Raw genomic sequence first — 25167 nt, forward strand, 5'->3', positions numbered from 1 at the left:
ACACAGTACAATTGGCAGCAGCACAATACATCTTACCCAAACCCCTGCGCAGTGTAGTCAGCACCAGCAGAGATAAAGGAGAGATATGGTGACTAAATCACAGAGACAAATACGTATTAAAGTATAACTTTGTGAAAATCCTATATTATTATAAAACCTGACACACCAAGCCCCCTCAGGTTATAGAATATAGGGATAGCAAGTTGAGTGAAAGACACGAGATGGACACCACTCAGCTATCAATGCACACACAGATAGTCACAGTCTGTACAATGCAGAGGTTATTACTTACCACCTCCCAAAGCGCGGCCACGCGATCCCGGAGAGCCCCATTCGTGTGTGCCTGACGTGAAGAAAACACGGAGCCTCCTGCTACAGTTACCCGTCAACCAGGGCTCGGGAGTGTACAGCGCCGCTGGGGAGAGCTGGAGCTGCAGCAGTGAATGTCAAAAGACATATACCACCGCTGCTGCCCTTGAAGTCAGAGCAGCCCATCTGTTATGTGCCTGCTTACTGCAGCACCAACTACAAAACTGAGCTCCTGTGCAGGGAGGCGGGGTTATAGAGGAGGCGGCGCTGTGCATTCTGGGAACAAAGCTTTGAGCCTGTTGGTGCCTCGGATCAAGATCCTACTCTACACCCCAATGTCTATCCTTGTGGAGCCCAGTGTACCCCGCAGCAGAAATAAGTAATCTTTTCCCTTATTATCATTTTAAGTTAATCAACTATAAGGCTTGCTGGTCTCCTATTCATTAGACTGAACGGAATCGGATAGTAAGGATCTATATATTCAGATCCCCTCCTACTGAAGAATTACATGGCATGCATTTGTGCAACATTAGCTGCAGGACATGAAGGATTCTGTAACGAAATTCCATTTAAGAGATATGTCTGGGCAGTGAGTAACCAAAGAGATTACTAACGAGACACATTGTTACAAATTCATGATTGTATCATTTACAGCTGTATCTAGTTTATCTGCCAGGCAGTTTATATTACATCTCTATAGGAATACACTACAATAAAGGAGTTATATGAATACTTAGAAACAATTTCATAAGAAACAGAGATCTATACGGAGTGTACTTAGACACTATATTCGGAGAACAGATACGAAAGAGACGCTCATCAGTTTTTTATATTTTTGTTTATTGTTTTGTGCAATTCACAGTCTTGTTATGTCGTCACATTAAATGTACATGTTAGAATATTTCGCAGAAGTTATCTCAGAGGACATGAAATAGAACATGTCAACACATATTTTTAAGAAATGAATTAAAAGTGAATTTTTATCCTAATATACTACTTAGTGCACCAGAAACAGATCCTTTTCCTTTTTTCCTCTTATATCCTAAATGTACTCTTACATGATCTGTGGTAGCACCCCCACAAACTGTACGATTATTTGACACAGTATCAAGATTTGGGGTTTCCGGTCAATATAGATCCATAGATATTTATACAAGACAGACACAACAATTCCAGTGCAACAGTTCCCTTTACTCCAGAATAAAATGGTTCCTCACCTGAGTGATGTCTATTGTGTGCAACAAGAGCGGATTTATTTCTCAGAGTATGGAAATGGCCTCTCACCTGTGTGACTTCTCTGATGTCTAACAAGTTGTGATTTCCAGGTAAAACATTTCCCACACTCAGAGCAAGAAAATGGCTTCTCACCTGTGTGACTTCTCTGATGTATAACAAGTGTTGATTTCTGGGTAAAACATTTCCCACACTCAGAGCAAGAAAATGGATTCTCACCTGTGTGACTTTGCTGATGTGTAACAAGATGTGATTTGTATGTAAAACATTTACCGCACTCAGAACATGGAAATGGCTTCTCACCTGTGTGACTTCGCTGATGTATAACAAGATGTGATTTGTATGTAAAACATTTCCAGCACTCAGAGCAAGAAAATGGCTTCTCACCTGTGTGACTTCTCTGATGTATAACAAATTCTGATTTCTCTGTAAAACATTTCCCACACTCAGAGCAAGAAAATGGCTTATCACCTGTGTGACTTCGCTGATGTTCAACAAGAGATGATTTCTGTGTAAAACATTTCCCGCACTCAGAACATGGAAATGGCTTCTCACCTGTGTGACTTCGCTGATGTAGAACAAGAGATGATTTCTGTGTAAAACATTTCCCGCACTCAGAACATGGAAATGGCTTCTCACCTGTGTGACTTCGCTGATGTAGAACAAGAGATGATTTCTGTGTAAAACATTTCCCACACTCAGAACATGGAAATGGCTTCTCACCTGTGTGACTTCGCTGATGTGTAACAAGTTTTGATATCTGTGCAAAACATTTCCCACACACAGAACATGGAAATGGCTTCACACCTGTGTGACTTCGCTGATGTAGAACAAGATATGATTTCTCTGCAAAACATTTCCCACATTCAGAACATGGAAATGGCTTCTCACCTGTGTGACTTCGCTGATGTGTAACAAGTTTTGATTTCCAGGCAAAACATTTCTCACACTCAGAACATGGAAATGGCTTCTCACCTGTGTGACTTCGCTGATGTAGAACAAGATATGATTTCTCTGCAAAACATTTCCCACACTCAGAACATGGAAATGGCTTCTCACCTGTGTGACTTCGCTGATGTAGAACAAGTTTTGATTTCTGGGTAAAACATTTCTCACACTCAGAGCAAGAAAATGGCTTCTCACCTGTGTGACTTCGCTGATGTTGAACAAGTTTTGATTTCTGGGTAAAACATTTCCCGCACTCAGAACACGGAAATGGCCTTTCACCTGCCATACCCGTCAGTGGCTTTGTGTTCTGTGTAAAACATTTGGCATCTATAGAACAGGGAAACTCTGTATCTACTCTCAGAGCTGTAACAGATGCACCAATATCAGAGTGATCAGGAGAACATTCCCCAGGATCAGAGGGACCAGCTGATAGAGCTGGATGTATAATTAGGGTAATGGGGTTATCTCCTGGAAAATCCTGTCTACTGTCATTATCTTTCATTTCACAATCCGGGGATAACATTAGATGTCCTTCTGAGATATTCCTGCTTGTGTATCCATCTGCTGGAAATAAAATACATTACATGACATACATACATACATACATACATACATACATGACATTTTCTGTAACAATATTAATCTTGTCATCAATAGGAGAAGATGACTTTCTGGGACACTTAGGGTGAGATTCAAATGATATATCACGCCCAATTTCCTTGCTAAAATGATCTCCGTTATCGCACATATTGCGCCCATAGTAATCAGGTTTAGCTGTGTAAAAGGTTGGGTGCCTCGCTACTCCGGGGGTAGCGAGCTGAAATAATGATACAACATCCCTGAGGGCAGACACAGAACGGGTGTGAAAAAGGGTGAAAAGAATTGAATCCCACCCTTAATTGTAAATGTGTGTAATAAAACATAACTTTTAATGAAGGCTTTATAATATTGCGTCTCAGACTATCATTGTGTCCACCCTCCTGAGAACACTCACAATAACAAATGTAATATTATAATAAGACTTAGATATATCTCTTTCTTGTACTGGTAACTAACCATGAAGTATAAATGGAGATGTAGTCACTCGCCAAGTCCTATGTCAGCACCAATGTAAAACAATGGATGGGGAACATATCGTATGAATTGGAGATTCTAGATAATCAATAACATCAGTCATATGAGCTGATGGATCAGAGAAAAGGAGAGTTATGGTGGACTTACCATGGTTAACGCTCTTTCTGCAAGGTACACTGGGTTCCACAGGGAAACTTTGGGGTGTAGAGTGGATCTTGATCCAGAGGCACCAACAGGCTAACGCTTTAGCTGTCCCATGATGCATTGGGGCCTTCTCTATAGCCCTACCTCCAGGCACTGAGAGCTCAGTTTCGTTAACCAGTCCAATGTAGGAGCAGGTAAGAGAGAAGGCAGATGTTAGTCACATAGAACCACATTCTCATGACAGGAGAAGGGACTATTGGCTAATGCCACACAAACAGCCCTGTGGAACCCAATGTACCTCGCAGAAAGAGAGAGAGTTAACCATGGTAAGTCTACCATCTCCTTTTCTGCAGCAGGGTACACGGTATTCCACAGGGAAACATAAGGGATGTCCTAAAGCAGTTTCTCAAGGGAGGGGTCGCGCCTTAACATGTATGAGAACCTGTCGTCCAAAGGAAGTATCCCGGGAGGCGGAAGTATTAAAGACAGAGAACCCAATGAACGTATTCTCTGAGGACAATGTAGCTGCCTTGCACAATTGTTCTGGGGACGCACCACGGCGGGCCGCCCAAGAAGGTCCAACCGCCCGAGTAGAATGGGCTTAAATAGCAGTAGGAGCTGAGAGTCCAGCCTGCGCATAAGCTTGTGCAACCACCATTCTAATCCATCTGGCTAAGGTTTACTTATTCGCAGGCCAGCCAGGTTTTAGGAAAGCAAACAGTACAAAAAGGGTATCTGACCTCCTGATGGAGGCAGTCCTCTCCACGTAGATACAGAGAGCCCTTACCACATACAAAGACCGCTCTTTGGAGGACAATTCAGAAGAGATAAAGGCAGGAACCACAATCTCTTGGTTAAGGTGAAACGATGACACCACCTTAGGTAGATAACTGGGACGAGTTCGTAGAATTGCCCGGTCACAATGAAATATCAGAAAGGGTGGACGACAGGGCAATGCGCCTAAGTCTGACACCCTTCTAGCAGAGGCAATAGCCAGTAAAAACAGGACCATTGAAGTGAGTCATTTAAGGTCCGCCGACTCAAGAGGCTCAAATGGAGACTTTTGCAGGGCATTTAGGACAACAGACAGATCCCATAGAGCCACAGGAGGGACATAGGGAGGCTGAATCCGGAACACACCCTGAGTGAATGTATGAACAACAGGTATAGACAAAATCTTTCTCTGAAACCATATGTGAACTTTGAGGGAAGCCAGACGAAGACCAAAGTCCAGGCCTCGTTGCAGAAAATCGGATTTTAATTACCTACTGGTAAATCCTTTTCTTTGGCTCCTAGTGGACCTGTCTATACCCCATGGTACTAAATGGATCCCCAATAACCTCTAGGGACTACCAGAAAAGAAATTACCAGTAGGTAATTAAAATCCTATTTTCTCTTATGTCCTAGAGGATACTGGGTACTTTAGTACCATGGGGAAGTACCAAAGCTCCCAAACTGGGTGGGAGAGTGCTGAGGGTCCTGCAGAACTGACTGACCAAACTGAAGGTCCTCAGAGGCCAAGGTATCGAACTTATAGAACTTTGCAAAAGTGTTCAAACCTGACCAAGTAGCTGCTCGGCAGAGCTGTAATGCAGAGACACCGCGGGCAGCCGCCCAAGAAGAACCCACTCACCTAGTCGAGTGGGCCTGTACAGATTTTGGAGTCGCCATTCCTGCCGTGGAATAAGCATGCTGGATAGTGAGCCTGATCCAACGTGCAATAGACTGCTTTGAAGCAGGACACCCAATCTTATTGTTGTTAAAGAACGAACAGCGAGTGCGATTTCCTGTGACGAGCTGTTCTCTTCACATACACCTTCAAAGCCCTCACAACATCCAAAGACTTTGAAGTAATAGAGGTGTTGGTCACAACCGGAACCACAATTGGTTGGTTGATGTGAAACGCCAACACCACCTTCGGAAGAAAATGCTGACGAGTCCCGAGTTCAGCTCTATCCTCATGGAAGATTAAATAGGGGCTCTTGTAAGACAACGCTACCAGCTCCAACACACGTCTTGCATAAGCCAAGGCCAACAGTGTGACGGCTTTCCAGGTAAGAAATTTTACGTCTACCTCCTGTAACGGTTCAAACCAGTCCGATTGGAGGAACCGCAGCACCAAATTGAGATCCCAAGGTGCCGTGGGAGGCACAAAGGGAGGCTTGGTGTGCAGAAGCCCTTTCAAGAACTTCTGGACCTCAGGAGAGAGACGCCAATTGTTTCTGAAACAAAATGGACAAGGCCGAAATCTGGACTTTTACGGAGCCCAGACGTAGGCTCACATCCACACCCGACTGCAGAAAAATCAGGAAACGTCCCAGATAAAATTCCACCGCAGAATAATTTCTGCTCTCACACCAAGAGAAGTATTTCTTCCAAATACAGTGGTAATGTTTAGACGTTACCCTCTTTCTGGCTTGGATCATAGTTGGGATGACCTTTTCAGGAATGCCTCTCCTGGCTAGAATCATCTGTTCAACCTCCATGCCGTCAAACGTAGCCGTGTTAAGTCTTGATAGACAAACGGCCCCTGTTACAGGAGATCCTCGTGAAGAGGTAGAGGCCACGGATCTTCCAGGAGCATCCCCAGAAGGTCCGCGTACCAGGCCCTTCTTGGCCAGTCCGGAGCAATGAGAATTGCTTTAACTTTTTCCCTTTATATTCTTTTGAGAATTCTTGGGATCAGCGGAAGTGAAGAGAACACGTACACCATCTGATAGACCCATGGAGTTGTCAGAGCGTCCACTGCCTGTGGGTCTCTCGACCTGGAATAATACTGCTTGAGCTTCTTGTTGAGACAAGAGACCATCATGTCGATTTGTGGACATCCCCATTGACGTGTCAAGCACCTGAACACCTCCGGGTGAAGGCCCCACTCCCCCGGGTGCAGGTCGTGTGTGCTGAGGAAGCCTCCCTCCCAGTTGTCTACTCCCGGAATGAAGACCGCCAACAACGCCACAGCATGTTTTTCCGCCCAGAGGGGAATTCTTGATATCTCTGACATTGCTGCTTTGCTTTTCGTTCCTCCCTGTCAGTTTATGTACGTTACTGCTGTCACATTGTCCGACTGAACCTGAATTGCCAGATGTTGAAGAAGATATGAGGCCTGCAGAAGGGCGTTGTATACAGCCCTGAGTTCCAGAATGTTGACTGGAAGAACTTCTTGACTTGACCATCTTCCTTGAAACTGCACCCCCTGGTTGACCGCTCCCCCAACCTCTGAGGCTTGCGTCTGTGGTTAGCAGAATCCAATTCTGAATCCCGAACCTTCGGCCCTCGATTAGGTGAGAAGTCTGTAGCCACCACAGAAGGGAGAGCCTGGCCTTTGGCGACAGACAGATCCTCTGGTGCACGTGAAGATGCGTTCTCTGGACCATTTGTCCAACAGGTCCAGCTGGAAGGGCCTCGCATGAAACCTTACATACTGAAGCGCCTTGTAAGAAGCCACCATTTTCCCCAGAAGGCGAATGCATAGATGCACCAATATCCGTGTTGGCTTCAGGACATCCTGAACCATCGACTGGATTACCAATGCCTTTTCCAATGGAAGGAACACCTTCTGTGACTCTGTGTCCAGTATCATTCCCAGGAATGGAAATCTCAGAGTTGGCTCTAAATCAGATTTCGGGAGATTTAGAATCCAACCATGATCCAGGAGTAGTTTGGTTGTGAGACCAATGCTGCTCAACAACCTTTCCATGGACTGTGCTTTTTTCAGGAGATCGTCCAGGTACGGAATTATGTTCACTCCCTGTTTGCGAAGGAGAAATATACGTTATGGTAAGAACTTACCGTTGATAACGTGATTTCTCTTATGTCCACAGGTATCCACAGGATAACATTGGGATATTGTTGAGCGACCGCGAAAATGGCACCAACACGGTCACGAGCTTTCTGGCCTCCCAGGATGCATTGGGGCCTTCACCATATAGTCCCGCCCCCTGACTCAGTCAGATCAGTTCTTTCCACAGCGATTTTAGGCAGGAACATCAGGTAGAGACCGGTTTAGGCGATAAGAACACACATGCACACCCTTCCATACAAGAAGGAAGAGGTTTTAGTGATTGTCTAGATCCTCAAATCAGATGCGTCAGGGTGGGATCCCTGTGGACATAAGAGAAATCACGTTATCAATGGTAAGTTCTTACCATAACGTATATTTCTCCGGCAGGGTCCACAGGATTATCCACAGGATAACATTGGGATTCCCAAAGCGATTTTAGTGGTGGGGACGCTCCTGATTGCACAGGAGGACCTTTCACCCAAAGTCTGCGTCATGAGAGGCAAACGTATCCAAGGCATAATGTCTAATGAATGTGTTTATGGAAGACCATGTGGCTGCCCTACATATCTGTTCTGCTGAAGCACCCTGTTGTGCTGCCCAAGAAGGACCTACCTTACGTGTAGAGTGTGCAGAGACATTAGCCGGAATAGGAAGATCTGCATGAGAATAAGCTTCTGATATTTTCATTCGGAGCCATCTCGCCAGCGTCTGTTTACTAGCAGGCCATCCTCTTCTATGGAATCCGCAGAGGATGAAGAGAGAATCTGTTTTCCTGATGGCACTAGTACGATCTACGTAGATTCTTAAAGCCCGGACCACGTCCAGCGACGCTTCTCCCGCAGATAGTCCCGATACCTGAAAAGCTGGGACTACAATCTCTTCATTCAGGTGAAACTTTGATACCACCTTTGGAAGATAGCTAGATCTCGTTCTGAGAACTGCTCTGTCTGGAGAAAAACTTAGGAAAGGAGACTTACATGATAATGCTCCTAAATCTGACACTCTTCTGGCTGACGCCATTGCCAGTAAAAAAAAGAACTTTAACCGTTAACCACTTAAGATCTGCTCTCTCAAGTGGTTCAAACAGAGGACCCTGGAGAAATTTAAGAACTAAATTCAAATCCCAGGGAGCTGCAGGAGGAACAAATGGAGGTTGAATATGTACTACTCCTTGGAAAAATGTACTTACATCCTGTAAATCAGCAATCTTCTGCTGAAACTATACAGTTAACGCTGAAACTTGAACCCTCAAGGAAGCAATTTTCAACCATTTATCCAATCCTTCCTGAAGGAAATCCAAAATCCTAGCTACTTTAAAAGATCTCGGATTGAAATTTTTCCAGTACACCAGTGAATATAGGCTTGCCATATTCTATGATACACACGAGCCGAAGAAGGCTTTCTTGCTCTAAGCATAGTTTGGATTACTTGTTTCGAAAAACCTTTAGCCTCTAAGATAGAGGTTTCAACAGCCACGCCGTCAAAGACAGGCGATCCAGATGACTGTGACAACAAGGACCCTGCATTAACAGATCCGGACGTTGAGGGAGCAGTATCGGTGCTTCCATGGACATTCTCAACAGATCTGTGTACCAATGCCTTTTTGGCCAAGCTGGAGCTATTAGAATGATTGCTCCTTTTGCCTGTTTTATCTTTCTCACTACTCTGGGTAACAGAGATATTGGAGGGAACAGATACGCCAGCTGAAACTTCCATTCTACTGACAGTGCGTCTACAAGGACCGCTCCTGGGTCCCTTGTTCTCGATCCATACCTTAGAACTTTGTTGTTCAGACGAGACACCATAAGGTCTATCTCTGGTAGACCCCATCTGTTCACCAGTGTCTGAAACACTTCTGGGTGTAGTGCCCATTTGATTTCCTGAATGGTGTGCCGACTGAGAAAGTCCGCTTCCCAGTTTAGTACCCCCGGGACAAATACTGCTGACAATGCCGGGAGATGGAGTTCTGCCCATTTTAGAATGGGAGTTACTTCCTCCATCAATCTCTTGCTGTGAGTTCCTCCTTGATGATTGAGGTATGCTACTGCCGTCGCATTGTCTGAGCGGATCTGGACTGGTCTTCCTTGCAGATTGTCCTTTGCCTGAACCAGAGCCAAGTAAATGGATCTTATTTCCAACAGATTTATTGGCAGGCGACTTTCCCTTGCGGTCCATTTTCCTTGGAACCATAGGCTTCCGAGTACCACCCCCCAGCCCTGCAGGCTGGCATCTGTTGTCAAGACTTGCCACTCCTTTATCCAAAAGGGTCTCCCCTTGTTTAAATGGTCTGTCTGTAGCCACCACGCTAGAGACCTTTTTACGTTTACTGGAATCTTTATCATCTGCTTCTTTATCGTCTGATGATTTCCGTTCCATTTGGTCAGAATAAGGTGCTGCAACGGTCTGGAGTGGAACTGCGCATATTGCACCATGTCGAAGGTTGATACCATCAGACCCAACAGTCGCATTGCTGCATGGACTGACATTGTCTGGGCTTGCAACGCTTCCTGAGCCATGACCTGCACCTTGACTATTTTCTTCTCTGGTAAGAGAACTCTCTGTAGGTCTGAATCCAATATGGCTCCCAAATGAACCATCCGCTGTGATGGATTCAGGGACGACTTCTCCCAATTTATGAGCCACCCGTGTCTCTGTAAACAAACTATTGTCTGTTGGAGATGGCTCAACAGTAAATCTTGCGACTGTGCTAAGATTAATAGGTCGTCTAGGTATGGGAATATTCTTATCCCCTGTTTGCGCAGACAAGCTGCCATAACCACCATAATCTTGGTAAACACCCTGGGTGCTGTAGCTAGCCCGAACGGCAGAGCTTGGAACTGGAAGTGTTCCTTGAGGATGGCAAACCTGAGGTAACACTGATGTGACAGTGCTATAGGCACATGTATGTAAGCATCCTGCACATCCAGAGATACCATGTAATCTCCCGGTTCCATAGCCAACATTATGGAGCGTAACGTCTCCATGTGGAACCTCGGGATCCATATGTATTTGTTCAACATTTTCAGATTTAGAATTGGTCGATATGACCCATTGGGCTTCTGGATTAGAAATAGATTGGAGTAAAACCCCTGTCCCCTTTGTGATGGAGGTACTGGGACAATCACACCTGACTGCAGTAATTTTTGGACTGCTTCTTGCAGGACATTGGCCTTCGACTCTATACGAGACGGGCTGGTGCAAAAAAATCTTTGAGGAGGCTGCCTCCTGAATGGGAACCCATACCTCTGAGATACTACCTTCTGCACCCAGGCATCTGCTGTTGACTGTTGCCATATGTGTGCAAATTGAAGGAGTCGGCCCCAACCCTGGAATCCTCCAGGTGGAGGCCCGTCTCTTCAGACTGATGGTTTCTGTTCAGGCTTGGAAGCTGGCTTTTTGCTAGCCCACTGCTTCCTACCCCTGGATTTAAACTGGGGTTACTTAGACTCCTCTTTAGCTTTCACTTTGCCAACGAAATGAGCGAAATTTTAAACCCTTAGACTTAGGGTTATAGGTAGCCGGAAATCTGACCTTCTTCGATTCAGCCTCTGATTCTAGGATATCCGATAAAGGTTTTCCAAATAATATATTACCAACAAAAGGCAATGCTTCCAATTCTTTCTTGGACTCCGCATCTGCCTTCCAGGTACGTAGCCAAACTGCTCTGCGAGTGACTACTGTCAAGAATGAAGCTTTAGAAGCAACTGTACCCATATCGATTGCTGCTTCTTCTAAATACTGGGCAGATTGTCTTAAACGGCAAAAATGATCCTCTTGCTCCCTAGTAGGAGAAGGGATGTCATTCTCTATTTCCTCTATCCATTCGCCCATTGCCTTTGCTACCCAGGCCGCAGCCATTTCAGGTCTTACCACTGCTCCTACTAGAGAAAATATATTTTTCAAGAAGCTATCTACCCTTCTGTCTGTGACATCATTCAATGAGGTAGATGACAGTGGTAAAGCAGATTTATGCACGAGTCGCAGAACATGGGCATCTACTTTTGGAGGAACTTCTCTTTTCGAACAATCCACAGCAGGAAATGGATAAGAATCCCATCTCTTAGGAATCTTATACTTTTTACTGGGCGCTGCCCAAGACTCTTCCATCATTTCCGTCAGCTCATCTGACGCTGGGAATTCAGCTTTCACTGATTTTGTTCATTTAAATACAGGTGCTTTAGCTTTTAACACTGTCTTGGCTGGTTCTTCCAGAGAAAGCACAGCCTTTACTGCATTAATAAGTTCAGCTACATCATCTGAACTAAAACTCTGCGACTGATCATCATACGGAGTTGAATCTATTGTATCATCATCATCCGATGTATCCTCTTGTGTAGTCTGCCACACAGACGTATCTTAGTCTTACCTGTCCCTTGGTTGCTTGTAGAGTCTACTGGAACCAAACCATAGGAAGGGAGCTGCATGTATGGGTTCATGGTGTAACCTAACCCTTGAGGTGGTGCTACTGTAGTTAACTTGTCCGCTATTGAAGATAGAGTCTTTGCGAACATATTCCATGGTGGCTCTGTTGGTGGTTGAACCAACTCCTGTTTTTTACTTCGCTGAAAAGCGAAACAGTTTGCACACAAACCCTCATAAGTGACTAATTGGTCTATACTAATTACCCCTGACTTACAAGATAAGCATGTTAGGGTTATAGGAGTGCTTGATAAATTCTCCTTATCACTTTTGCCGCTCACAGACATGGTATTAACCTGTTATTGACAACACAATTTGTGACTGAAAAACGCCCTATATGTCAGTATATAGAGGTGAAATCAATCTGACCACAGTGCACCTGATTTGAGGGTCAGAACAGGACTGACATTACACAGAAAAGTCAGCACACATACTAGCAGTCAGTCACATGTTAAAGCATTAGACATTGTCATATGAGAATACAACCTCCATAATAACTTATACATAAGTAGGAAAATTGTACTTCTGTTTAACTGGTTCTTTTTCAACATAACATGCAGAAAACACAGTAATATACAGGTCTCATATGCAATAGGTACTAAAAATTAACAGTGCACACTAAGAAGTAGAAGGAATTTTTAGTACTGTATACCCTGCCTCCAGGGAGCGGGATACAGGGAGACTCACCACACTTCCATATCCAAGCAAAGACGCTCGAAAGACGCTGAGTGGATTCAGACGCTACTGGTGTACACTGCCGCTCTTGGTAACTGATAACGGACACGGACGCTGAGTGACTTCCACGTGTATGCAGACGCTAAGGCCTGCGACTCGGTCTGGGTGGGTTTATCTCCAGTGTACACAACCGCAGCGTCTAAGCTGCGACAGAGTACCCTCGTGGTAGCGTCTGAGCCGGAAGTGAGGTCATTCAGTTCATGAAACGAGAGACCCGCGGGAACTGGCCATGAACTCGGAGGAGGGACGGCCAGGAGAGCGTCTGAAACCCCCTGTTGACTTAAACTCCCAGGATCGCGGCCTCACCTAGTCCTGGCGCCTATGATCCCCGGAGCGTAGCGCTGTCACACTCGAGATGTTCGGCGCATCAACACGCTGTTTGTAGTCTCCACCAAATCAGTGTAGCTGTGTCCTGACCCCTCTAGTAAGAGGAAGTCCATAGACTCACCGTCTCCCCATGCTCCGGCCACAGCCTGGTTACGTCTGCTGGACCTGCTAGAAAATCCGACACAGACGCCCGTCGAGACAGCACTGTACCGCGAAGGTAAGCGTTGTTGCGACCCGGTGGGGAGTTGTTGGAGCGACTCTTTCTAATATGCGTTTAAGACGCTGTTAAGAGAAGTCGCTCTAAAAAACATTATAGTAAGTCTATAAAAATAAAGTAATGAAAACTTGAGGCTGCTTTCACAGCAGCCCTGTGACCATGCGGCTTCCTGCCGCACCAAGCAAAAAACTGATCTGACTGAGTCAGGGGGCGGGACTATATGGTGAAGGCTCCAATGCATCCTGGGAGGCCAGAAAGCTCGTGACCGTGTTGGTGCCATTTTCGCGGTTGCTCGACAATATCCCAATGTTATCCTGTGGATAATTCTGTGGACCCAGCCAGAGAAACATCATCTCTGCCATCAACTTGGTGAACACACTCAGTGTCGTGGAGAGACCAAATGGCAGGGCCTGGAACTGGTAGTGACAGTCTTGTAGTGCAAAGCGTAGATAAGCCTGGTGAGGTGGTCAGATCAGAATGTGATGGTACGTATCCTTGATATCCAGAGACACTAGGAATTCCCCCCCCCCCCCCCCCAGTAGCTTTGGAGATCCATTTGTCCAGTTCATCTCCAAATAAGGACTCTCCTGTGAAGGGTAGGCCTTCCACGTCTTTCCTGGAGTCCGCGTCAGCAATCCACTGGCGTAACCATAAGCCGCTGCGTGCCGATACTGCCATAGCAGTGGTGCGTGCATTAAGCATACCTACGTCTTTTATGGCTTCCCCCATAAAGTTTGCAGAGTCCTGTATATGTTGCAGGAGTAACACAATCTCCCCCTAGATAAGTATCCAACCCTTCAATAAGGTTACCCGACCATTTAGCAATGTCTTTAGTAATCCACGCACATGCTATAGTGGGTCTCTGGGCCACCCCAGCAGCTGTATACAAGGATTTGAGTGTAGTCTCAATCTTACGATCAGCCGTGTCTTTCAGGGAGGCTGCACCAGGGACAGGCAGTACTATTTTCCGTGACAACCTAGACACAGATGCATCCACTATCAGTGGATTTTCCCATTTTTTCCTATCCTCAGGAGGAAAAGGACAAGATGAGAGTAACCTTTTAGGGATTGGAAATGTCTTATCAGGATTAACCAATGGTTCTTCAAACAGGGTATTTAATTCCTTTTACACAGGAAAAGTGACCTCTTTTTTATATTAAAATAAGATTCCTCACACTCCTCTGTCACCTTATCAGAAATTTGCAGAACATCTCTGATAGCGTCTATAAGAGCCTGTATTCCCTGTGACAGAGCTCCATCACCCCCTTCTGAATCCACCTCACCCTCTACCATGTCTGACCCCTCAGCGTCAGAGTCAGACTGCAAGATATGGGCCAAAGTTAATTTTTGTTGACAAATGGCCAGGGACTGAGACGCTTGTTTGGGGACTGAGTCTCTGATCATAATCTCATCCACAGACTTCAGTATTGCGTCTCTTTCTCATTGCAGGACAATTTATTAGAGATATTAGAAATCATTCCTTTGAGGGAATCCAGCCACACTGGTTCAGCCCCGCTAGCCTGGGAGGGTGCACTACACCGAGTACATAATAGTGAGCTCCCTGGAGAAAAGGAACACTCTGCTGTACATGAAACACACTCTTTGCCTGACATATTGTAAATGTGACAACACACACACACGAAAGGTTAAAAACACAATTAACCCACAAAGAGCCCTTCCAGGGAGTGACAGATATTTGGAGCCAGCACACCGCACCCTTATCACTAATGCCAAGCTTAGCCGGGTCGCAGACTAAGTTCCCAGATTGGGGACTAAGTACACTAATAGTCGCTCCCACCCTGCTATGACTCCGTCGTACCGCTGAGGTAATACGGAGTCACACCGGAGGAGCTGCGCGTCCCTGTCAGTCAGCGTCTGTGTCCACTGCAGAGGGAAAATTGCACTGGTGAGCTGCTGGTTCCACTCATTGTGAAGCCCCGCCCATTCAATTGCACGCGGTCTTCCCGCTTTTTTTTTATACTGGCTGAGGTCATTTGTGCTTAAAGTGGAGACAGAACAGTTTTAAGGCTTAGTTTGCCAGTGTGGGTACTGTGTACAGTGTACTGAGACGCAGTTGTGTACTGAGTATGGAGACGAAATCCACCCCGGTTAGAAGCCGTGCGTCTCTGTACCCTCATGCCGCCATAATGGCCGGCGACCCACTAACCGGGACACCGGCTTAGAACTCACCACTCTTCTATCTTCTGGCTCTGTTAGGGGTGGATGCATGCTGTGGGAATGTACGCTCACCGTGGTGGGGCTTGCGAATAGTTCCCTCAGGAGCTAGTGTCCTGTCAGCGGGGAACGGGACCATTAACCCTTCAAGAGAAAATGGCGGCTGGGGGAGGGGCTACAGGCCAGAGCCTTACCCCCTTGCTGGGGACCACCACCGGGTACTGCGGGCCTTCATAAAAACAGATTATAGTTAGAATCCGACCTGTGCCCTTGCCCTGGTGGTCTAGTGGGGTCCCTGTACAGTGTCCATGCCAGCGCGCACGGTCCATCTCCCGAATACCTCGCCGGCTCGCGATTTCAGCGGGTCTCGCCTGGGGGACCATCTTACCTCCTCCCAAAGATGCGGCCACGCGATCCCGGAGAGTAGGGGCGAGTGTGTGTGCCTGAGGAAGTGAACCGGAGCCTCCGCTGTGAGTACCCGGCAACCAGGGCGCGGGAGTATACAGCGCCGCCGGGGGAGGTGATGGAGCCGCAGCACGATATGTCAGACTGACATATAGAACTTTTAAGTGTCTATGCTGCGGCCCTTGAATTCTTCTCTCTTCAGAAAAGCTCTTTTCAGGGCCGCCCAGCGCAGCGCTCCCTGTTATCTGTGTGCACCAACTTACACACTGAGCTTCTGTGCACGGAGGCGGGGTTATAGAGGAGGCGGTGCAATGCATCCTGGGAATAGTCAAAGCATTTAGCCCGTTGGTGCCTTGGATCAAGATCCAACTCTACACCCCAATGTAATTCCCTGTGGAATCACAGTGTACCTGCAGAGAAGTGGTTTATATATAGACCGGCGTGTCCTATTAGTGACACTCTCAGGGCATGTAATACCATAGGCTGAGGTACTGCTAGCACACAGTATTGCTGCTGGTAACACACAGTGACATGATGTGAGGGGAGAGCAGGAGTATAATAGTGGCTGATGGCTCCTGATGTATGAGATACACCAGAGAGTGTGGGGAGGAGACTGGTCAGATCTCTGGGCTGGTAACACAGAGTGACATGATGTGAGGGGGAGAGCAGGAGTATAATAGGTGCTGATGGCTCCTGATGAATGAGATACACCAGAGAGTGTGGGGAGGAGACTGGTCAGATCTCTGGGCTGGTAACACAGAGTGACATGATGTGAGGGGGAGAGCAGGAGTATAATAGGGGCTGATGGCTCCTGATGTATGATATATACCAGAGAGTGTGGGGAGGAGACTGGTCAGATCTCTGGGCTGGTAACACATAGTGACATGATGTGAGGAGGAGAGCAGGAGTATAATAGGGGCTGATGGCTCCTGATGTATGAGATACACCAGAGAGTGTGGGGAGGAGACTGGTCAGATCTCTGGGCTGGTAACACACAGTGACATGATGTGAGGGGGAGAGCAGGAGTATAATAGGGGCTGATGTCTCCTGATGTATGAGATACACCAGAGAGTGTGGGAGGAGACTGGTCAGATCTCTGGGCTGGTAACACACAGTGACATGATGTGAGGGGGAGAGCAGGAGTATAATAGGGGCTGATGGCTCCTGATGTATGAGATACAACAGAGAGTGTGGGGAGGGGACTGGTCAGATCTCTGGGCTGGTAACACACAGTGACATGATGTGAGGGGGAGAGCAGGAGTATAATAGGGGCTGATGGCTCCTGATGTATGATATATACCAGAGAGTGTGGGGAGGAGACTGGTCAGATCTCTGGGCTGGTAACACACAGTGACATGATGTGAGGGGAGAGCAGGAGTATAATAGGGGCTGATGTCTCCTGATGTGTGAGATACACCAGAGAGTGTGGGGAGGAGACTGGTCAGATCTCTGGGCTGGTAACACACAGTGACATGATGTGAGGGGAGAGCAGGAGTATAATAGGGGCTGATGGCTCCTGATGTATGAAATACACCAGAGAGTGTGGGGAGGAGACTGGTCAGATCTCTGGGCTGGTAACACACAGTGACATGATGTGAGGGGGAGAGCAGGAGTATAATAGGGGCTGATGGCTCCATATGTATGAGATACACCAGAGAGTGTGGGGAGGAGACTGGTCAGATCTCTGGGCTGGTAACACACAGTGACATGATGTGAGGGAGAGAGCAGGTGTATAATAGGGGCTGATAACTCCTGATGTATGAGATACACCAGAGAGTGTGGGGAGGAGACTGGTCAGATCTCTGGGCTGGTAACACACAGTGATATGATGTGAGGGGGAGAGCAGGAGTATAATAGGGGCTGATGCCTCCTGATGTAAGAGATACACCAGAGAGTGTGGGGAGGAGACTGGTCAGATCTCTGGGCTGGTAACACACAGTGACATGATGTGAGGGGAGAGCAGGAGTATAATAGGGGATGATGGCTCCTGATGTATGACATACACCAGAGAGTGTGGGGAGGAGACTGGTCAGATCTCTGGGTTGGTAACACAGTGACATGATGTGAGGAGGAGAACAGGAGTATAATAGGGGAGATGTCTCCTGATGTATGAGATACACCAGAGAGTGTGGGGAGGAGACTGGTCAGATATCTGGGCTGGTAACACAGTGACATGATGTGAGGGGGAGAGCAGGAGTATAATAGGGGCTGATGGCTCCTGATGTATGAGATATACCAGGGAGTGTGGGGAGGAGACTGGTCAGATCTCTGGGCTGGTAACACACAGTGACATGATGTGAGGGGAGAGCAGGAGTATAATAGGGGATGATGGCTCCTGATGTATGACATACACCAGAGAGTGTGGGGAGGAGACTGGTCAGATCTCTGGGCTGGTAACACAGTGACATGATGTGAGGGGGAGAGCAGGAGTATAATAGGGGCTGATGCCTCCTGATGTAAGAGATACACCAGAGAGTGTGGGGAGGAGACTGGTCAGATCTCTGGGCTGGTAACACAGAGTGACATGATGTGAGGGGGAGAGCAGGAGTATAATAGGTGCTGATGGCTCCTGATGAATGAGATACACCAGAGAGTGTGGGGAGGAGACTGGTCAGATCTCTGGGCTGGTAACACAGAGTGACATGATGTGAGGGGGAGAGCAGGAGTATAATAGGGGCTGATGGCTCCTGATGTATGAGATACACCAGAGAGTGTGGGGAGGAGACTGGTCAGATCTCTGGGCTGGTAACACACAGTGACATGATGTGAGGAGGAGAGCAGGAGTATAATAGGGGCTGATGGATCCTGATGTATGAGATACACCAGAGAGCGTGGGGAGGAGACTGGTCAGATCTCTGGGCTGGTAACACAGTGACATGATGTGAGGGGGAGAGCAGGAGTATAATAGGGGCTGATGCCTCCTGATGTAAGAGATACACCAGAGAGTGTGGGGAGGAGACTGGTCAGATCTCTGGGCTGGTAACACACAGTGACATGATGTGAGGGGAGAGCAGGGGTATAATAGGGGCTGGTGGCTGCTGATGTATGAGATACACCAGAGAGTGTGAGGAGGAAACTGGTCAGATCTCTGGGCTGGTAACACACAGTGACCTGATGTGAGGGGGAGAGCAGGAGTATAATAGGGGCTGATGGCTTCTGATGTATGAGATACACCAGAGAGTGTGAGGAGACTGGTCAGATCTCTGGGCTGGTAACACACAGTGACCTGATGTGAGGGGGAGAGCAGGAGCATAATAGGGGCTGATGGCTGCTGATGTATGAGATACACCAGAGAGTGTGGGAGGAGACTGGTCAGATCTCTGAGCTGGTAACACACAGTGACAAGATGTGAGGGGGAGAGCAGGAGTATAATAGGGGCTGATGGCTCCTGATGTATGAGATACACCAGAGAGTGCGGGGAGGAGACTGGTCAGATCTCTGGGCTGGTAACACACAGTGACATGATGTGACGAGGAGAGCAGGAGTATAATAGGGGCTGATGTCTCCTGATGTATGAGATACACCAGAGAGTGTGGGGAGGAGACTGGTCAGATCTCTGGGCTGGTAACACACAGTGACATGATGTGAGGGGGAGAGCAGGAGTATAATAGGGGCTGATGTCTTCTGATGTATGAGATACACCAGAGAGTGTGGGGAGGAGACTGGTCAGATCTCTGGGTTGGTAATACAGTGACATGATGTGAGGAGGAGAACAGGAGTATAATAGGGGAGATGTCTCCTGATGTATGAGATACACCAGAGAGTGTGGGGAGGAGACTGGTCAGAACTCTGGGCTGGAATCACACAGTGACATGATGTGAGGAGGAGAGCAGGAGTATAATAGGAGCTGATGGCTCCTGATGTATGAGATACACCAGAGAGTGTGGGGAGGAGACTGGTCAGATCTCTGGGCTGGTAACACACAGTGACATGATGTGAGGGGAGAGCAGGAGTATAAGACGAGCTGATGGCTCCTGATGTATGAGATACACCAGAGAGCGTGGGGAGGAGACTGGTCAGATCTCTTGGCTGGTAACACAGTGACATGATGTGAGGGGGAGAGCAGGAGTATAATAGGGGCTGATGCCTCCTGATGTAAGAGATACACCAGAGAGTGTGAGGAGGAGACTGGTCAGATATCTGGGCTGGTAACACACAGTGACATGATGTGAGGGGGAGAGCAGGAGTATAATAGGGGCTGATGTCTCCTGATGTATGAGATACACCAGAGAGTGTGGGGAGAAGATTGGTCAGATCTCTGGGCTGGTAACACACAGTGACCTGATGTGAGGGGGAGAGCAGGAGTATAATAGGGGCTGATGGCTCCTGATGTATGAGATACACCAGAGAGTGTGGGGAGGAGACTGGTCAGATCTCTGGTCTGGTAACACACAGTGACATGATGTGAGGGGAGAGCAGGAGTATAATAGGGGCTGATGGTTCCTGATGTATGAGATACACCAGAGAGTGTGGGGAGGAGACTAGTCAGATCTGTGGGGCGGTAACACACAGTGACATGCTGTAAAGGGGAGAGCAGGAGTATAATAGGGGCTGATGTCTCCTGATGTATGAGATACACCAGAGAGTGTGGGGAGGAGACTGGTCAGATCTCTGGGCTGGTAACACACAGTGACATGATGTGAGGGGGAGAGCAGGAGTATAATAGGGGCTGATGGTTCCTGATGTATGAGATACACCAGAGAGTGTGGGGAGGAGACTAGTCAGATCTCTGGGGCGGTAACACACAGTGACATGATGTAAAGGGGAGAGCAGGAGTATAATAGGGGCTGATGTCTCCTGATGTATGAGATACACCAGAGAGTGTGGGGAGGAGACTGGTCAGATCTCTAGGCTGGTAACACAGTGACATGATGTGAGGGGGAGAGCAGGAGTAAAATAGGGGCTGATGGCTCCTGATGTATGAGATACACCAGAGAGTGTGGGGAGACTGGTCAGATCTCTGGGCTGGTAACACACAGTGACCTGATGTGAGGGGGAGAGCAGGAGTATAATAGGGGCTGATGGCTCCTGATGTATGAGATACACCAGAGAGTGTGAGGAGACTGGTCAGGTCTCTGGGCTGGTAACACAGTGACATGATGTGAGGGGGAGAGCAGGAGTATAATAGGGGCTGATGTCTCCTGATGTATTAGATACACCAGAGAGTGTGGGGAGGAGACTGGTCATATCTCTGGGCTGGTAACACACAGTGACCTGATGTGAGGGGGAGAGCAGGAGTATAATAGGGGCTGATGGCTGCTGATGTATGAGATACACCAGGGAGTGTGGGAGGAGACTGGTCAGATCTCTGGGCTGGTAACACACAGTGACATGATGTGAGGGGGAGAGCAGGAGTATAATAGGGGCTGATGGCTCCTGATGTATGAGATACACCAGAGAGTGTGAGGAGGAGACTGGTTAGATCTCTGGGCTGGTAACACACAGTGACATGATGTGAGGGGGAGAGCAGGAGTATAATAGGGGCTGATGGCTTCTGATGTATGAGATACACCAGAGAGTGTGAGGAGACTGGTCAGATCTCTGGGCTGGTAACACACAGTGACCTGATGTGAGGGGGAGAGCAGGAGCATAATAGGGGCTGATGGCTGCTGATGTATGAGATACACCAGAGAGTGTGGGAGGAGACTGGTCAGATCTCTGAGCTGGTAACACACAGTGACATGATGTGAGGGGGAGAGCAGGAGTATAATAGGGGCTGATGGCTCCTGATGTATGAGATACACCAGAGAGTGCGGGGAGGAGACTGGTCAGATCTCTGGGCTGGTAACACACAGTGACATGATGTGAGGGGGAGAGCAGGAGTATAATAGGGGCTGATGTCTTCTGATGTATGAGATACACCAGAGACTGTGGGGAGGAGACTGGTCATATCTCTGGGTTGGTAATACAGTGACATGATGTGAGGAGGAGAACAGGAGTATAATAGGGGAGATGTCTCCTGATGTATGAGATACACCAGAGAGTGTGGGGAGGAGACTGGTCAGATATCTGGGCTGGTAACACAGCGACATGATGTGAGGGGGAGAGCAGGAGTATAATAGGGGCTGATGGCTCCTGATGTATGACATACACCAGAGAGTGTGGGGAGGAGACTGGTCAGATCTCTGGGCTGGAATCACACAGTGACATGATGTGAGGAGGAGAGCAGGAGTATAATAGGAGCTGATGGCTCCTGATGTATGAGATACACCAGAGAGTGTGGGGAGGAGACTGGTCAGATCTCTGGGCTGGTAACACACAGTGACATGATGTGAGGGGAGAGCAGGAGTATAAGACGAGCTGATGGCTCCTGATGTATGAGATACACCAGAGAGCGTGGGGAGGAGACTGGTCAGATCTCTGGGCTGGTAACACAGTGACATGATGTGAGGGGGAGAGCAGGAGTATAATAGGGGCTGATGCCTCCTGATGTAAGAGATACACCAGAGAGTGTGGGGAGGAGACTGGTCAGATATCTGGGCTGGTAACACACAGTGACCTGATGTGAGGGGGAGAGCAGGAGTATAATAGGGGCTGATGGCTGCTGATGTATGAGATACACCAGGGAGTGTGGGAGGAGACTGGTCAGATCTTAGGGCTGGTAACACACAGTGACATGATGTGAGGGGGAGAGCAGGAGTATAATAGGGGCTGATGGCTCCTGATGTATGAGATACACCAGAGAGTGTGAGGAGGAGACTGGTCAGATCTCTGGGCTGGTAACACACAGTGACCTGATGTGAGGGGGAGAGCAGGAGTATAATAGGGGCTGATGGCTGCTGATGTATGAGATACACCAGAGAGTGTGGGAGGAGACTGGTCAGATCTCTGGGCTGGTAACACACAGTGACATGATGTGAGGGGGAGAGCAGGAGTATAATAGGGGCTGATGGCTCCTGATGTATGAGATACACCAGAGAGTGTGGGAGGAGACTGGTCAGATATCTGGGCTGGTAACACACAGTGACATGATGTGAGGGGGAGAGCAGGAGTATAATAGGGGCTGATATCTCCTGATGTATGAGATACACCAGAGAGTGTGGGAGGAGACTGGTCAGATCTCTGGGCTGGTAACACACAGTGACATGACGTGAGGGGGAGAGCAGGAGTATAATAGGGGCTGATGGCTCCTGATGTATGAGATACACCAGAGAGTGTGGGGAGGAGACTGGCCAGATCTCTGGGCTGGTAACACACAGTGACATGATGTGAGGGGAGAGCAGGAGTATAATAGGGGCTGATGGCTCCTGATGTATGAGATACACCAGAGAGTGTGAGGAGACTGGTAAGATCTCTGGGCTGGTAACACAGTGACATGATGTGAGGGGGAGAGCAGGAGTATAATAGGGGCTGATGGCTCCTGATGTATGAGATACACCAGAGAGTGTGGGGAGGAGACTGGTCAGATCTCTGGGCTGGTAACACACAGTGACATGATGTGAGGGGGAGAGCAGGAGTATAATAGGGGCTGATGGCTCCTGATGTATGAGATACACCAGAGAGTGTGGGGAGGAGACTGGTCAGATCTCTGGGCTGGTAACACACAGTGACATGATGTGAGGGGGAGAGCAGGAGTATAATAGGGGCTGATGTCTCCTGATGTATGAGATACACCAGAGAGTGTGGGGAGGAGACTGGTCAGATCTCTGGGATGGTAACACACAGTGACATGATGTGAGGGGGAGAGCAGGAGTATAATAGGGGCTGATGGCTCCTGATGTATGATAAATACCAGAGAGTGTGGGGAGGAGACTGGTCAGATCTCTGGGCTGGTAACACACAGTGACATGATGTGAAGGGAGAGCAGGAGTATAATAGGGGCTAATGGCTCCTGATGTATGATATATACCAGAGAGCGTGGGGAGGAGACTGGTCAGATCTCTGGGCTGGTAACACACAGTGACCTGATGTGAGGGGAGAGCAGGAGTATAATAGGGGCTGATGTCTCCTGATGTATGAAATACACCAGAGAGTGTGGGGAGGAGACTGGTCAGATCTCTGGGCTGGTAACACACAGTGACCTGATGTGAGGGGGAGAGCAGGAGTATAATAGGGGCTGATGGCTCCTGATGTATGAGATACACCAGAGAGTGTGAGGAGACTGGTCATATCTCTGGGCTGGTAACACACAGTGACCTGATGTGAGGGGGAGAGCAGGAGTATAATAGGGGCTGATGGCTGCTGATGTATGAGATACACCAGGGAGTGTGGGAGGAGACTGGTGAGATCTCTGGGCTGGTAACACACAGTGACATGATGTGAGGGGGAGAGCAGGAGTATAATAGGGGCTGGTGGCTCCTGATGTATGAGATACACCAGAGAGTGTGAGGAGGAGACTGGTCAGATCTCTGGACTGGTAACACACAGTGACCTGATGTGAGGGGGAGAGCAGGAGTATAATAGGGGCTGATGGCTGCTGATGTATGAGATACACCAGAGAGTGTGGGAGGAGACTGGTCAGATCTCTGGGCTGGTAACACACAGTGACATGATGTGAGGGGGAGAGCAGGAGTATAATAGGGGCTGATATCTCCTGATGTATGAGATACACCAGAGAGTGTGGGAGGAGACTGGTCAGATCTCTGGGCTGGTAACACACAGTGACATGACGTGAGGGGGAGAGCAGGAGTATAATAGGGGCTGATGGCTCCTGATGTATACGATACACCAGAGAGTGTGGGGAGGAGACTGGCCAGATCTCTGGGCTGGTAACACACAGTGACATGATGTGAGGGGAGAGCAGGAGTATAATAGGGGCTGATGGCTCCTGATGTATGAGATACACCAGAGAGTGTGAGGAGACTGGTCAGATCTCTGGGCTGGTAACACAGTGACATGATGTGAGGGGGAGAGCAGGAGTATAATAGGGGCTGATGGCTCCTGATGTATGAGATACACCAGAGAGTGTGGGGAGGAGACTGGTCAGATCTCTGGGCTGGTAACACACAGTGACATGATGTGAGGGGGAGAGCAGAGTATAATAGGGGCTGATGGCTCCTGATGTATGAGATACACCAGAGAGTGTGGGGAGGAGACTGGTCAGATCTCTGGGCTGGTAACACACAGTGACATGATGTGAGGGGGAGAGCAGGAGTATAATAGGGGCTGATGTCTCCTGATGTATGAGATACACCAGAGAGTGTGGGGAGGAGACTGGTCAGATCTCTGGGATGGTAACACACAGTGACATGATGTGAGGGGGAGAGCAGGAGTATAATAGGGGCTGATGGCTCCTGATGTATGATAAATACCAGAGAGTGTGGGGAGGAGACTGGTCAGATCTCTGGGCTGGTAACACACAGTGACATGATGTGAGGGGGAGAGCAGGAGTATAATAGGGGCTGATGGCTCCTGATGTATGATAAATACCAGAGAGTGTGGGGAGGAGACTGGTCAG

The 25167-nt window shown here is 48.1% G+C and overlaps 1 pseudogene; it reads right to left on the minus strand.

Annotated features, from left to right (window-relative positions):
• Window positions 1–1128: 1128 nt before the first annotated feature.
• LOC134983736 (zinc finger protein 585A-like) overlaps window positions 1129–25167 on the minus strand; it is a 186634-nt pseudogene continuing 162595 nt past the window's right edge.

The sequence above is a fragment of the Pseudophryne corroboree genome (assembly GCF_028390025.1).
Source record: "Pseudophryne corroboree isolate aPseCor3 chromosome 3 unlocalized genomic scaffold, aPseCor3.hap2 SUPER_3_unloc_22, whole genome shotgun sequence".
Taxonomy (NCBI): Eukaryota; Metazoa; Chordata; class Amphibia; order Anura; family Myobatrachidae; genus Pseudophryne; species Pseudophryne corroboree.